This window comes from Cynocephalus volans, chromosome 4, assembly GCF_027409185.1.
Source record: "Cynocephalus volans isolate mCynVol1 chromosome 4, mCynVol1.pri, whole genome shotgun sequence".
NCBI classification, from domain to species: domain Eukaryota; kingdom Metazoa; phylum Chordata; class Mammalia; order Dermoptera; family Cynocephalidae; genus Cynocephalus; species Cynocephalus volans.
The window spans coordinates 124,441,495-124,458,938 of NC_084463.1; the positions used below are offsets into that span (position 1 = coordinate 124,441,495).

A 17,444-nucleotide genomic window follows, 5' to 3' on the forward strand; every position below is an offset into this window, starting at 1 on the left:
TTCTAGGGAGGGGGCGTATGAAAAAATACATTTCTCAAGAAAAAATACTGCCTCAACAGAGATGAAGTTAGAAAACATGAGATCCAATAAAACAAAGTATTGCTTCAAAGAAAATTTGCCAGAACTAAAGCAAACATTACACTGAAAAATGATACAGACTAAAATTAAAAATAAATTCAAAAGAAAGTTAGTAAAGTCATGTGTGTTCAAGCAAGTTTAAATTTGAAAAGAGAATGCACTATGGGATTAAACTCACTTAAAATTCGCTAGTGTCCCATATACCAAAATTTTCTTCTTAAAGATAGAATTAGGTCCTAATCTCTTCTGCCTAAACAGCATCGTAGTGCATGTAGAGAGAAGCTAAATATGCTTATTTTTGGTTGTAGGTTTATGCTGATTTCCAGTAGTTTTGGGAAGGCATTAGCAAGTTTGATTAGGTGGGCTCACTGAGTATGCTGGGTTCTTTTTAACATCACTGTCCTGGAGGCCTGTATTGGAATCTGTGTCTAAATATCAGATACTCAGTGCCAAGAATCATGTGTAAGAGCACAAATTTGGAATTCAGTAGAATAATCGTAAATCCTCATTTCTGCCAATTATTCAATGCACATAAGACCTTGAGCAATTATACTAGAGACTTCAATTATTCCTTTGTGAAACAGAGCTAACACTATAAAACAATGAGCATAACAAACCAAAATATACATTTCCCAAATGTATAGCATTATACCAGGTATGTCGTATGCCCATTGTTTAAGACCCAGAATTTGAATCTGTATTCTGCCACTAATCATCTGTATAACAGTGGCCACATTTTGAACTAAGTCCTCCCTGGTAATATGGGGATAATAATAATATGTTATTCACAGGTTGTTATGAAGATAAATTGAATGTTATAAGTTCTAGACTTATTTGGTCTAATAAAATGTTGTGAAACCATATCTGGGGAAGTAGCCATCAAAAAACTCTAAATAGAGTGTGACAATAAGAAAATAATTTGGACATTCACCAAAAGAATGTCCACAAAAGAACTTTCAAACAGTAGGAAACATAAGATATTTATATTTGCCAAAAAGGAATTGTATTCTTTTTACTAAAGCTGGTCAACTATTTGTCGTATTAATTCACCCTACGTGCACTGAGTTGGATTTAAATATTTTAAAGAAAATTAGAAGTAACAGCCTTGCTTTTCATCACTATGTGGAACTTATTGATATTCAAGATTTTGTGAAATCATGACAGTATGTGTGAGTACCCTACAGAGCTGGTATTATGCTTTCCTGTGACATATATGGCCCTTTTTATGAAAGCAAAAATATTTTCTGAGTGTTTACAGCTGTCTAATCTGAGAAGTTAGTCACATCAGTTACACGCTATGAGCAAATTTTCTTTTTTTGAGATATTATATAGACTCTTTTTTGCAGAGCAAAGATAGATGCATACAATTTTGTTTGCTGCTGTTTATTCTTGTGGTGGGATAAGAAAGAAGAAGGATAGACAGATAGATTGAAAGGTAATTTAGTGCAAGACATTACCCTTTTTTATTGATCAAATTCATACGAGGTTATCAGCATTTAGTCACTCATAGAATAGGCAATTATAGTCTATTTACAATTGCTCAGATATGTAAATTTAAAATGAATCTTTTTTTATTATCTTGCAGGAGTAATTGGCTATTTTTTAATTTTTATATAACTCTGTCATATGGCTTATTAGATTGGATAGAAAGGCTAAACTGCCTGAAATTCTTAAAGACTGGTTTTTATTCAACTCCATATATCAAATAAACAAATACCTAGAAGAGTGACTGAAAAATAGTACATACAAGAGAGGAATATGCCAGAAATATGCCAAAGGAGAAACAAAAGCAAAGAAAAAAAACGTAAGCTTGTTTATCAAACCATAGTTAATCATGCTTTAAGATGTACATCTTATCTCATATGTAAACTTAATTCCGGGATATAAAATTCCATCGTGAGGCATTTGAAGAGCATAATCAACAAGATCCCAAATACATACTTGTATTATCATCTTTTTAAAGTGCAACCATATTTTTAGAATGTTTATTCATATTTTCTTATATACATTTTGTATTTTCTAAAGTTATTTTTCTTTTAATTGCTTAATAAAAATAAGATTGATTTACATAGTCCTTTATGAATATTGCTGGAAGATGTTTTACTATGTCATCACAATAAATACAACAGATCTTACTCTAACCATTTTACTTAAAAATAGGAACTAAAACCTGAACCCAAGTTTCTTATGCCAGCTATGGTGCACCAAATCACTCTCTCAAGATGAATATTACTTAGAATCTTAGAGATATTCTAATAAAAAGGAGAGAACATGCAGTTTTTCTTATACTCTTACAATACTTAAAATTTATCGGGAACTTGTACTGTACCTTTCTCACTGCTAATGGCTTTGCACAAGTTTTCTCAGTTAAGATGACATTGTGAGGTGACAATGATAGCATTCTCATGTTGTAAGTGAGAAAACCAAGGCTCAACAGAGGCTAGTAGTACCCATTCCAGGTCTCAAAACTAGGTCATTGGCAACTGAGGCTTCTGGCTCTGGGATCTGAGACCCTGATCATTACTTCACATCTTCAGATGTGGTTCCATTATCAGCTCACTTGTGTTTGTAAAGACATGTAAGAAACATTTGAAAACTTTTCTTTTGTATTCATCTCATTGTCTTTGCCTCCAAAGAAAAAAAAGAATAGAAAAAACAAATTTTAAAAAGATAACATTTATTTTAACTCCAGAAATTCACTAACCAAGATAATGTAGTACCTCTGCAAAATTTGAAGGGGTTGAGGATCAAAGTTAATTATATAATATAAATTTACTTCATTTGTTAATATTCCCTGAGTTGTTCTCCATGTGAAATGAGGCACCAGGAAGATAAGATCCCACAATATGTGCTATATCCAATACTTGCTCTGCAACTTCCATTTAATATACAAGACTTATACGAAAAGGCTTAGACTACTGTGCAGTTCTAAGAAACTTTCAACAATGTTAATTGAAGTCATTGAATCAAAGCCAGTCTTTAGAAGAGTCCCATATTTCATGGGAATGGGCTATTTTAATATCTCTGCTGTTATTTCATGATGGTGGGGTCATGGCTTAGTAACTGGGGTTGTCAGTCATTTATGCTTTCCACGATAGGAAATTATTTTGCTCCTTTTGCTGGAGCAAATCTCACATTCCTCAAGACTGTCAGTTTCTTCCTAAACTGTGACTTCTACATCTCAGGGAAATCCTCATGATGTCTTTAAAATTTAGAATATTGTCATTATTTATTTTGTTCCTTAGCTGAAGGAGCTAATATTATTGGAGACTAACAGAATATCAAAACTCTGAAGCTCTTGATGTCAACTCAAAGGAGCAGCATTTCATGCAATCAATATTGTTTCCCGCTGTGTGAAGATAGGCCAGGCAGATATTGTCTCTGTGAAAGTCAATCTGATGGTGGTGTTTGTTCTTCATATGTGTTTTATTTAGGGGGGGGGGGAACGTGCATTTTAAGGGCAGCTGGGATTCTGTGAAAGTGAGCATGTCAAATTTTTAGAAGTCCAGCATTTGGAATGTATTCAAAGATATATGCTGGTCCACTTGTTTGAGTTGCTTAACTCAACAATGTAAGGTTAAGACATTTGACTAATGTCATCCAACTAGTAGAAAAGTATATTTAAACTAAGTTCTGGCAGCTCTAGTATTGACAACCATATGTGATACATGCACAACTATCCTTGGTAATACTTAACCTAGTTACCCAAATTTCTTTAAAATGGAAAGATTTTGGCCCTCTAGAAAGTATAGTCTTTTTAGTTCTCTACAATTTGAAAAGGGAGATTCATTGCTAGGCTTTAGATCCATGTTCTTCTTCCTGCATCCCTCCCTCAATCTCCACTTTTCTTCCTTCCTTCAGGATTTATCAGGTCTTGTCATGCATAGGGCATATGGAAAAGCAAAACAAAAAACACATTTAATTATCTATAATCTATCTACCCAAATAAATATACATCAATCCTAAATAATTACCTTTTCAGTCACTTTATTTATATATACATATATGAAACAGATAATAGATATTATTTATATTTTCATAAAATTCCAAACTGCTTTTCTATTTTATTAAAGAGATATTTGGATGACTGCTTATAATTCTACTGAATTTCAAAATTTTCATGTAAATATAGACTCTCTTCCCATAGTTTTCTATCACACATTATCTTCTTTTGCCCTGTGGTGCATCTATATATCATTGTCTTGATATCTTTTTATTGTTGGAAGAATTATAGTAGATACTGAGGCAGACAGAGGGAGAAAGTGTGACAATATTAATTAAAACTGCTTTGATAATATACTTGTATGGATTTTTTAATTGTTATAAGAGCTAACCTACTATTAAAAAGTAAGTGAAAATTTATCTGTATACAAAGATATTCATTAGAACATTGTAAGAACAAATGTCATAATAGAATATTGGCCCAATTAAAAAATGTGTGTATATGTAGTGGAATATCCAGCAGATATGTTTAAAGGAGTTTAAAAAACATATAAGAGTATGAAGAAATGCTTGAAAATTAACTATGCAGAGGAACCTGGATTCCTCCAAAATAGGATGTAGATATGATGACATTCTTGGCATATCTACAAATGTAAAATGATACTGCAAAAAAGCTCCACAAACTAGTTATTATTGTTCTCATTTATTAATTAAAAATTGTGTGTTGTTTTATTGTTGTGCTTTCATTATATAGTAGAAGATATTTAATATTACTCATTGATTTAAGAACCTACATTGTTTCATTACAACTTAAAGTTTGGTAATTATTACCACAGTTTCCGAAAATTAGAAAATTGCATTATTTTTCAAACAGATGGAAACAAATTGGAATTCATTAAGTATGGAATATAAAAGCATGCTTCTGCTTTCTTTATTACTGCTTTGTCATTTCTTTGAAATCATTAACTTTTAGAAGTTTTTAGTGTATATTCTTTAAAAAGTAAGGCTCTGGCCATATAAAAATAAATAAAGATTTTCATTCAGTTACTGATAGACGTTATTTTTGTAAATATCTTGTGACGTGCAAAGGGAAGTTGAGAATATTCACAAATAATTCAGGACACAAAATACTTTCATAGAATTTTATGTACCACAGTAGTTTATGGCACTAAATATCCATAATCACCTTAATTCATAATTTACTATTGACTGTGCACAGAAGATGCTAAGATACATTGTAGTTTTATATAATTACTTAATTAAGCAAGTAATTATTGACTGCCCACTATGTGAAAGGCAATGTTGCAGGCTCTTGAAGGAATCCAAGGTGATGTAATCATCGGCCCACATCCTTCCTCATTGTTGAGCTTCAAGGTCAGGTCTGCTACAACACACTGGGCAAGCCAATCAAAACCAGTGTGTGATCCAATTTCTAGCAGAATGCATTGTCATCATCATTATCATCACCTTTATGAATATTTTACTACTTGAAAAAAAATGTGCTAAAAGTTAAACATAGATTTGTCCCATTTATTAATTCAATAATCCTTTTAGCCTATCATTAACCTAATTTTATAGGTGAAGAATCTGAGGCTTATTGAATTTATATAAACTTATCTGGGTTACAGACTTGGTAATTGGCAAAGTCATGATCTACTACTTACCCAGATGCTACGGTTTGAAAGTTTCTGACTACTCCAAAATTCAGGTTGAAACCTAATCCCCAATGCAACAGCATTTGTAGGTGTGGCCTTTAGGAGTTGATTGGGTCATGATGGCTATGCCCTCCTGGATGGGATTAGGCGCCTTTAAAAACAGGCATGATAGAGGGAGTTTGTCCTTTTTAAGTTCCTCTGTCCCTTCCTCCATGTGGGGACACAGCATTCCTCCCCTTTGGAGGATGCAGCAACAAGGTGCCATGTTGGCAGCAAAGAGATCAGGCTCTCACCAGTGGGCACCTTGATTTTGAACATCTCAGCCTCCAGAATTGTGAGAAATAAGTTTCTATTATTTATAAGTTACCCAGTCTGTGGTATTTTCTTATAGCAGCACAAAGGGACCTAGAAACCAGAGTTCTTGATTTCCATGTTGCGTCACAACCCCAAATTTAGTGGTATAAAAACAACCATTTTACTATACTTAAGGATTCTGAGGGTCAGGAATTTGAACGCGGTTTGTCTTTGATCCACAATGATGGAGATGCCAGTCAGAAAGACTCAAATAACTGGGAGGTGGAATTATCTGGAGGTTTCTTCACTCACATGTGTAGTGAGTGGGCGGAGATGGCTCAGATGACAGATTCCTCAAGGCTATTGACTAGAACACGTACTCAGATCTTCACCATGCACCTTGAGCTTTTCTCACAAAATGAAACCTCAGGTTAGTCAGACTGTTCTCATGGCAAACTCATAGCTCCAAAATGAAATATTTCAGGTAAGAGGCATAAATGTCATGTCCTTTTATGACTTCACGTTGGAAATCACATAGTGTCCCTTTTGCCATTTCACGTGGTCAAAATCTTCACAAACCTGCCCTGATTCAAAGAAAAGGGACCCCATATCTTGATGGGAGGAATGTCAAACAATATGTGGCTATATTTTAAACCATCACACCTAAAGAAGTAGGATTAAATAAAGACAGAGGACAATTCAATTTAGGTGCCCAGTGATCAGGAAGCCACAGAGATATGGATCCACTCAGTTTATGTATTTAGAAAAGCACTATGACTACATTTCTGTAGGTTAACTTTTATTGACACTTTCCTTGGCAGAAATATAATTTGGAATATTATCACTATTGGCTTCAATGAATCAAATACTTTGACCTTTAAAACTTTTTGAGAGCCAGTGTCTCATTTTCTAACAATGCTTGCAGAATTATGAGTTATTCATCTGCCATAGACTTAAACAAATGCACTCAACTTCTGCTATCTGCTTTGAGGGAATCAAAGTTGTCTATTCCTTGAGTGACTCAAGAAACAACTGAATGGATGTACTTGAAATTTATCAACTGTTTAAATTCCTACAGCATAATGTCTTACAATCTATATATAAAATTATATTTACAATTTATATATTGCATGTTTTGCAACTTATATATAAAATTATATTTACATATAAATATATGTTGTACAATACATATAAAATTTAAATTCAGCTATTACAGTCTATTCTTCAAGAAAGGTGAATTTGTGTCAAGTCCCAAACCCTAGATAATAAAAGTCAGCTTTTCTCACTGATGGGGAAAATATATAATCGAACATTGATAATAAATGGTTTTGATACCTATTTGGATATACTGCAATGTGAATGATGAATTGGAAAGTGAATGCAAAGGGGAAGGCTGGAAAACCATTTATGAATATGTTGGATTTATCTAGAGGAGAGATTATAAGAATACCATTAAAAAGCAATTCAACGTAGAAACATAGAGGATGGAAGAAAATAACTAGAGTTGGCACATATTTGATGATCTTGTCAGATCTGAGAGTTCAAGATTGAAAAGTCTCATTAGCTGGGAATGGAAAGAAACTAAATGAAAGTTTAGAAACTTTCTTTCAAATCCTTTGATAATTCCAGCCTTTTCATTCTATCTGCAATATTTTTTACTCCTACCCCAACTCTCAGTCATACTACTGGTGAATTTTGACTGCTCTTTTATGGACTCATCTCAAATGTCAACTCTTCTTTGGCTATTTTTTTGAGTTTTTATAGATTTTAAGCATTCCTATTGTGTTTATGTGGCATCTTGCAAAAAATTCAACCTTGGGATTCTGCCCTAATTCCTTGGCTAAGGCTGTGAGATCCTCAAAAATCAATGCCTTGGCAAGTTTGCATTTCATCACCAACACTCAGAAAACAGGCTCTCAGTAAATGTACACCAGTTTTCCCTCTAACGTCCTTTTTTATTTTTTATTTTTTTTATTATTTCAGGATCCAATCCAGGGTATCACATTACATTTACTTACAATGTCTCCTTAGTCTCCTCTGATTTATGGCATTTTTCTAGTCTTTCTTTCTCATGACCACGACACTTTTGAGGACTAGTGGTCAGGTATCTTGTAGAATATTTCGAATTTGGGTCTGTCTGATGGGTTTCCATGTTTAGGCTGGAGTCAGTGGATTTGTAAATAGCATAACAGACACAGGGTACCCTTGTCATCATTATTCCGGGGACACATGAAGTTAATATGACATTACTGGTGATGTTAAACCTCATCATTTGCTTAAGGTGATGTTTTGACCAGATTTCTCCACAGAGTTACTAATTTTTCCCTTTGTAAGCTCTCTGAGGAAGGAGAGGCTAGCCAGGAAAAGGAAGAAAAGAGGATTTTATTAGCAAGCTGCAAGCAGATCTGCCAGGATGAGCCAAAAAATGGCATCAGCACTGAGAGTCTGTTGGGTGTCTTCTTTTATAGGGTTAAGATTGGCATCTGACCTAGCCTAGGAAGACAGTCACAATATTCATAACAGGTACAGCTTGCTCATGGAAACAGAGATTTGGGGAGACAGAAACCTTGGGCTAGCAGGGAGGGGGTGGGGAGCAGGTACAACGTCACATTTTGGATACAGCATGCTCAGCCTGCTAGTGGGAGATAGAAACGAAACTTAGAGAAATGAAACCGAAGGGGTGGTGGCTTTTTAAAATTCAGGTTCTTAGTTCCAGGGACCTGTAACACCCTTTGTATATTTTATTCTTTGAAATTGAATCATTAAGTTCAGCCTACACTCAAGGGAAGGGAATTTAAGCTCCACATCCTGAAAGAAATAACGTCTATATACATTATTTAAACTTATTTTGTAAGGAATCTGTATTAGTCTGGGTTCCTTCCAAAATAATTTGGGGACAGAATACGGTTCAAGGAAGAATTCATAATTTCTTTTTAATTCAATTTTCCACGAACTTTTTGAAGTACTTATGTACATGAAAGGAAATTTTTCAAGAAGAATTGGCTCACAGGATTACAAAGGCAAAGTCCCAGGATAAGTGGATAGGCCCACTGCAAGGTGGAGGACCAAGAGAACATTAGCGTGGCTCAGTTCAAGTCCAGAGCCACAGAAGGAGAGAAGCCTATGGTGCTGCCGCCAGTCTGAGGCCAGGGACCTGGGAGCCGCCGGAGTCCAAAAGTCGAAGAAAGTGGAGTCTGATGTCCAAGGTTGGTAAGAGAAAGAGGCATCCCACTATGGAGGAAAGAGAGGGAGAGAGTGAGGAAGACAGGGATCACTAAGAGGGACATAAGGAGAGAGAGAAGCAGCGAGTGTCCCCTAACCCCATTCTTCTGTATCTTTCCTTCTAGCCAGGCCTTCAGCAGGTTGGGTAGTGCCACCCACATTGAGGGCCAGGCTTCCTTTCTCAGTCCACTGGCTCATATGTACATCTTCTCTGGAAAAAACTTCACTGAAAAAACCCAGTAAAAGTGCCCCACCAGCCACCTAGACATTGCTCAATCCAGTCAAGTTGTCATATAATAATAAACATCACAGGATATGTATCCCTTCTTCCCCATGCATTTATTTATTCAATCATTTACTTATATCAGCATAGACTTGTAACTATTTATTTTAATCTTTGGGTTATAATCCAATGCTATAATTGTTAATTTATTTTTCCTTTTAAATAGACTTTGTTTTTCAGAGCAGTATTAAGTTCACAGCAAAATTGAACAGAAAATAGAGTTTACATGAGGGTTTACTTCTGATATTCTACATTCTATGAGTTTTGACAATTTTATGGCACGTATCCACCATTTTCATATCACATCAAATTTACTCTCATTTTTCATGTAAGTAAGCTGAAGCACAGAAATATTCAGTTGTTCACAAAAGTTAACACAGTTGGTTAACATTTTAGAGTGGTATGTTACATTATTGTAAATTTTATTTGGATTATTTCATGTATCAATGCCCTATAGATATATACTGTAACTAATTAATGTATCTTATTTCTAATTTTTTAATTTATGTATTCCATTTTAATGATCATAAGTTATATTTAAACATCTATCTGAGCATCCACCAAAATAATAAAGTCTGTAAAAACAGAGAACCTGTTTTTTCATTTTTATGTCCCCTTTTCTTCCTCATTCACCCCTTTCACTCAAAAGCATTTAATATGACACTTTATACCAAGAGAGTAAGTGATGGATAATTGTTTGCTGAATGAATGATTATCCAATAAGTTATCGAGCTTAAGGTTTTTTAAGGCACAGCTTTGAAACTGACATTATGGAGGCCTGATTTCTGAGGTTTCTTAAGGCCACTCTCAGAGGCAGAAATGTGAGCAGAATGGCATATTGTTTTGATCTGATGTCATGTATTTTACCTTCTTAAAAACTACTTCAGAGGGTCACATCTTGGAATGTGTTTGGATAGAATATTATTTAAAGACTCATTAATATGTGGGGGGAATTTATAAGTTCCATCTCTGTTATCAACCGTCTGTCTACTGCAGCAAATACATGATCAAGGCTCTAGACCTTTTTGAAAATTCAAAGCTTTTTCTGAAATCTAACATTTTAACGTGTAAAAGTGGAAATGGTTCTACAGTAACCTTACTATGATGGGCACAGAAAGGAGCAACAAGAACAATAAACTTGGCTTTGGGGAAAATTACTTTGTCTAATACAGCATATGCTATTTGTCTAGTGCCACTTCTGAGACTTAAAAAAAAAAAAAAAGCCCATGAAAGACCATATTCCATTTGTATTTTACTAATGAAGTATGATAATTCATCTCCCCATTTTTATCTGACCATATTTTCCACGAGAAAAGCCAGCTGCACCAAGCCTATTTTCTGAAGCTGAGTATGAGCTTTTTGGAAGAAAATACCATTCTTAATGATTTGAAGAATTACTCTTTATTGCATTACTATGCATCCATTTATGTTTCACTAGTCACATCTTCCTTTCTGTTGTCATCTCTGTAGATTTATATTACCAGTGTTGGTGTATATTGCAATAAATGCATTCTGTATAATCAAATACTTCCACTTTTATTCTACATTTAATCACCTGGAAATGCTATTTTCTTCCCTGCTTCTCTAGCCCCAACATCTCTTAAGAATAATTTGAATACTTAGCTTTTTTGAAGCTTTGTACATCTCTTGATATACTAGCACCCTCCCCATAAATAATTTATCTTGGAGTCAAATTTAATAACTTTAAAAATTATTCTATTGATTGAACTCTACCATCCACAAGAAATAAAATTCGTCACAGGCATATGGTAGTGTGTAGTCAGTAGAATAATTTGGAAAGGCATTAAATTAGAGCTGTGACAGCCTACTTATAATTATGAGGGGGTATTCTGAATATAGCAGAGCAGAAAGATAAAAATCTCCTGGATCCCAGTGACATTATTTCATTCCAAAATTAACCAACTTTAGCACTTCTCTACTTTAGGATTTAATATGTGCAATAATAAGCCCTTAGAGTTTAAGCTATTCTTGGTCGGGGCTTATATAACTTGCAACTAAATGATTTCTAACTGATATATAGTCTTTAGTATAGTGAGGAAGAAAGACAAATAAATAGACTTTAAAAATCAAAAATAAACTATATCCATGAAAAAAAAGGTATAAAAACACAGAGGGTGGAGAAATTATTGATGAGAGAAAGTTTCATGAGAAATTTAGGGAAGAAATATTAACGCAGTTTATAATCAAATGGTGGTTTCAAGAATACGTGGTTGTTTATCAGGAAAAGGGTTTGGCGGGAAGTAGAAGGAATAGCCATGGGCAGAGGAACACAATCAGGAGGGGACTTTTATGAGTAACACAGGACATGGAAATAATATCTGTGCATTCACACACGTGTGTGTGCACCCATGCATGCAGGCTCACGAATGCAGGTGAGAGAGACCAAGAGAAGGGAGAGACAAAGACTGAGAGACGCAGACAAAGAGAAAGACACAGTGAGTGTTTGAGATCTAGAGCGGTGAGTGTTTGGACTGTTGATGGTGAAAAGAGTAACTTAGCAACTGCGCGGGGAAAGAGAGGTTCAAGAGGAGGTTTTGAAGGAGCTTCTTTTCAAAAATCCCCAAATTTTCATGTTCACCTGAATATGGAAAGGAGCCAGTATAAAAAGAGCAACATGATTAGCTTCAGCTTTATGATTTACTATGTTTCTCTGTCAGCAGTTTGGAGGATGCAGGAAAGGGATAGCTAGGGAGTCCCGGGGGGGAGGTGATGGGGAGGAGTGGTGGAATGGAGGTGTGGAGACCAGTGATGAAGGTGTTACACATACTGTGGATGACTCTGGGGGCAGAGCTAAAAGTCAAAGTTGGAAGAGAAGATTAGGCAAACATTATTGAGACACCCATGACTTCCACTCCACCAAGTGCATTTTTCACCATTCATCTTTCTTCAGGCATATCACTTGCTTTTGCTTTGTTAAAGTGAGAAAGGTTCCACCCTCCTCAGCCCAGCAGCGATTTTGCTCTCTCATCCTGTAAGGCTCTCCTGGTCTCTTCACCTGGAAAGACCACTGCTCATCTCTCAGGTCTCATTTTCAATGCCACTTTTTCAGGAAAGCTTACCTGACCCCCCAGATGGGTCAGCTAACCCTATTGTGTACTGCGCTCTCAAAGCACTTTAAAATTATTTTATGGTAGTTATTCAAATTCTACTCACATTTGATTAAAGTTTTATGAAATTACTTGTTTCCAATGCAGTTTTTCCACCAGGCTGGGTGTTTAATGCACACAGGGACAATGTCTGTTTTGTAGTCTGCTACACTGTGGCTACATCATAGTCACCCAATAAATAGATTGTGAAATAATTAACAGGTGAATGAAATACTTAGCACTAGCTTAGAAAGGAAGTATATATATATAAGACGTTAGGGTTGTGTCAATATTTAGATAGGGAATGTGATTTAAATCAGTTGTTCTTAATCATTCGAGATTTTGCAGACTTTAATAACTTTATAAAAGCAATGGACTCTCTTCATGGGAAAAAAATACTCATAATCTAATATCAATGGATATCAGTTTAAGAAGTCCTATTTTAAAGGTTATTATTAGAAAGCTACAAAAGTGAGTGTAAACTGGGAAGTTGAAACTTGGCTTGGCGTTTCTAAAGAAATATTACTGAACAGTGACTTTCAGCTTCTTTATATTTCTATTAAAATGAGACAAAAGTGAGTAAGTTTGAAATTTTAACATAAAAAATCAGAAATGTGTGAAAACGATTGATTTAAATATGGTAATTACAAATTGTTTAACCTCTGGAGATGAATTGTTACATTGTGAATGTCTTTAAATGCTTCAGAAATGTTCTTTTTGGTGAGTGGAGTATATGTAGGTTAAATGAACTTAAGTTTCTTAACTTAAAATATGGATTTTTTTTCCTAATTAAACGTTCAAATATTAGCATTGACTAATGTGAAGGAGTGAGTATTTGAGTGGGCTCCTCCATTTACTTGCCTTGTTAAACTTAGGCAACTCTGCATTATAATTTCTTCGTTTTCAAATGGTAGTATGATTGGTTGCTAGGATACAATATGACTATATACAGTTAACTTATATGTTTCTGGAACCTAAGTAGGGCTTTGTAAATAGCAAATATTATTGCCCTCCTCCCCCCCCCAAAAAAGAAAAAGCCAATTCACATATTTTTATTAATTATTTCAAATATTTTAATGTTTTAAACCAGTAAGTCTTTACCCCCACCTAACTAAGCTCTTTGTATCATGCATTCTTCCAATGCATTTGCAAATAGTTCTCCTTATTCATATAGGACATACACATACATAAACATAATATCAACCAGGTTCGTGAAGTATTCTAGGATTTAAAAAATTTTAGCATTACCACTGTATATAAACAGTACATTTACTAATCATTCCTCAGAAACTATTAGTAGAAGAAAATAAATTATTTCTAAATGAGTCCTTCTAATGTAAATAAAAATTTATGTCATTTTGAAATATTAATATAAGGATTTATTAATAATAGGGTAATTAATAATTCAGTTTAGCACAGTAGTATTTATCTTTATAACACTTTGGAAGCACTAATATTCTATTTCTCATGATTAATTTAGAATAATTATTTTGAATAAATGATGCATGCTATTATTTACTTTACCTTTATTTCATTATTTATTACCAACTTTGTGTTATTTAGAAATAAGGTTTAAACTCACAGAGCTCTTTTTATTTATAGCTCTTATTTTCGGTTTACATAAAATCTTAACTGTATTGTACAGCAATGACTAAAGTTACAAGCGCCATCTCTCTAAGTTATTTTATGTCTACAAGCTGTCAAGATGTTAAAAATTAGTGTTTAGATACCATCAGAGTTCTTCCTTACCTGCTGAATCAAGTTTAAACTCAGTTTCAAGGTCAAATCCATGAAATACTTGATATAACATACTTTTCCACTATAGGAACTTGCTCCTTGGAGCATTTTCATGTACTATTTTTAATTCCTGTTTTATCCTTTTTTCTTTCTATATACTTTGTATTGTCTGAAATCTGAATCTTCTTCCCTAACTCCTCTTTCCTCATGTCAAAATCCAACGCGTCCTTTACGACAGTCCTGGAGGCTAGCTTCTATGCTCAATTCCTCCATCACATCACTTAAAATTCTTTTGACTAGAATTATGTTGCTCTTACATACTACATTTCATAATTTTTACCATTTTTCTTTTTTTCAAAGCAATCTAAGCTTTTTAAAATTGGTTATGAATATTCATGAGATACAAAGCTGATTGTCACCCCTCGTGCCAAAGATTTGAAGGCCAGATATATACTGACAGCATGCCCATTATTACAAGTTGTGTTTGTACCCCGTGTCCCCCACCCAGTTATCTCCCCTCCCTCCCCCTCCCCCTCCCCCATCCCCCCCCTCCACTTTGTAGCCCATAGAATGTTCTCTCCCTCAGCAAGTCCAACACACTACTGTGGTCTTTCTTTCCTTCCTTCTTTCTCGCTTAGCTCCCACTTATGAGTGAGGACATGTGGTATTTATCCCTCTGTGCTTTGCTTATCTCAGTCAGCATGTTTCTCCAGGCTCATCCATGTTGGATAAGGAAACTGTGGTATATATACACCATGGAATACTACACTGACATAGAAAAAGAATGAAATCTATGCTATTTAAGACAAAAATAAACAAAAAGCAGCAAAGAATTTTAAGAGAACATAAAAAGTTTCATAAATCTCCAAATTAGGAAAGAAAAATCCTCACATTTTTTCTCTCATAAACTTCACTTTGCATATACATATTTTTATGCATTTGCACAGAATGGGATGACACTGTGTATATTGTTTTGCAAACCATTTTATTTTAACAAAGTATGTAATTTCCATGTCAATAATACAGTTTATAACTGCCAAATATTTAATTATTTTATGTTTTTCTGTAAGATGTGTACATAATAAAAATACAAAAACATGTAAGTTCACCAACCGATATAAAATCATGATTCGGGGCATTATAAATATTAAATCAGCTGAGTATTCATGCACAATCCCTGTCCTAAATTTTGTGTTTATCATTCTAAATCTCTGCCTTTGTGGATGTGTGCATTTTATCTCATACACATTTTTCTTTAAGGAGTGTAGCTAGTTTTGATTGTTTTTGAATTTTATAAAAATAGTAATATCTCATTTTCTGGAACTACCATTTTTCACGAAATATTTGTTTCTAGAATATATTCATGCTCATTGCTTGTAACTGTAGTTCAATTAATTCTTATTACTGAATTGAAGTATGAAGTAATTACTACAATTCATTTCTTTATTTTTCGATTGATGGTGATTAGGGTAATTCAGCTTTTGCTCTTATGAATAATGCAGTTATGATCATTTTCTTTTATATCTCTGAGTGTTGTCATATAGAAGGTAGACTAAACTATATAACTAGAAGAAAAGTTTCAGAATTAAAAGCCATGTTCCTACCAACATTACAGGGTACTGAGAGATTTTTTCTCAAATCATGGGCATTTGAAATTTACTTTCTAAATTGAGGATTCATTACTCTTTGTCATTCCACATTCAAACACTTAATATTTTAAGCCTTAAATTTTGCTGATCTAGTATAAAAGGATAGCTCACTTGGGTCTTAATTTCCTTAATAGCTAATGATAAAGCCATCTTTTCCTAATTGAATGTATGATTTATGTTTCCCATTTTGAAACATGACTATGTCTTTGCCCTTATTTAAATTTTGTCATTTACTTATTGGTTTATAAGAATTCTTTATGTATTCTGGATAACGATATTTTGATTTGCAAATAACTACTCATAGTTTGTGTGTGTCATTTTTTTTTCCACTATATGTTGGATGTAGTTTGATACTGAGATTTCCCCCTTTTTTCTAAGTATTGCAGTTATATTTTTATACATATTCTTCAATTTCTTATTTCTTCAAATAAACTGACTTTAAAGTGTTTGCAGTATTGTCTTTATGTCTTTTAAATTTCTGCTGCAAATATATTTATACCAACTTTCTCATTTCAAATAGTTTATTTGTGCCTATCAACATTATTTGGAAACTGCATATTGTGCTAATATTTTCAAATAGTCATCTTTTTTTCTGTTTCTATTTTGCGTTAAAACTCTGTTTTTTACTTCTGGTATTTTTTCTCTCTTGATCATCAGCATTTTTCTTTATTATATTGGTTATTTCTCCAACTTTTTCAGTGTTTTAGCCTTTTGTCTTTTTTAATATAAGCACATTGACATTACACATTTTCCTAGAAAGGGTTACTTTAGCTACATTCCAAATATTTATAATATAACACACACACACATACATATATAATACATATATATATATATATATATAAACATAATTGTTTAAACATATTTGTGTGGTAAAGAGTTGAATATTAATAGATGTGTATGATATGTGATGATCAAATCAGGCTAATAATTATATTCATCATTACAAAACATAATTCTGCTTTGATCTTTGTTATTTCTTTCCATTGGCTAATTTTGAGATTAGATTATTCTTGTTCTAGTTTTTGAGGTGCAACATTATACTGTTTATTTGAAATTTTTCCTCTTTTTTGATGTAAGCACTTATTGTAATAAACTTTTCTCTTAGTACTTTTTTTGCAGTATCTCATAGGTTTTGATGTGTTCTGCTTTTGTTTTATTGGATTCAATGAATTTTTTGATTTCCTGTATAATTTCTTCTGTGACCCGTAGGTAATTCAGAAACATGTTTAAATTCCATGTATTTCTACAGTTTCTAAAATTTCACTTGTTATTGATTTCTAGTTTTATTCTTTTGTGGTCTGAAAATGTGCTTGATTAGATTACAGTTTTTTAAATTTATTGACACTTGATTGGTGGTCTAACATGTGCCCAGTCTTGGAGAATGAGTGATGTGATGATGAGAAGAATATGTATATTGTAGTTTTTGGATGAAATGTTCTATACGTATCTGTCACATCAATTTGATCTATAGTGC

The 17,444-nt window shown here is 33.7% G+C and overlaps 1 protein-coding gene across 1 annotated transcript in view; it reads left to right on the forward strand.

Moving 5' to 3' along the window:
- Nucleotides 1-17,444, forward strand: part of LUZP2 (leucine zipper protein 2) — a 502,288-nt gene that overhangs the window by 448,104 nt on the left and 36,740 nt on the right. The gene's annotated exons all lie outside the window — the stretch shown is intronic.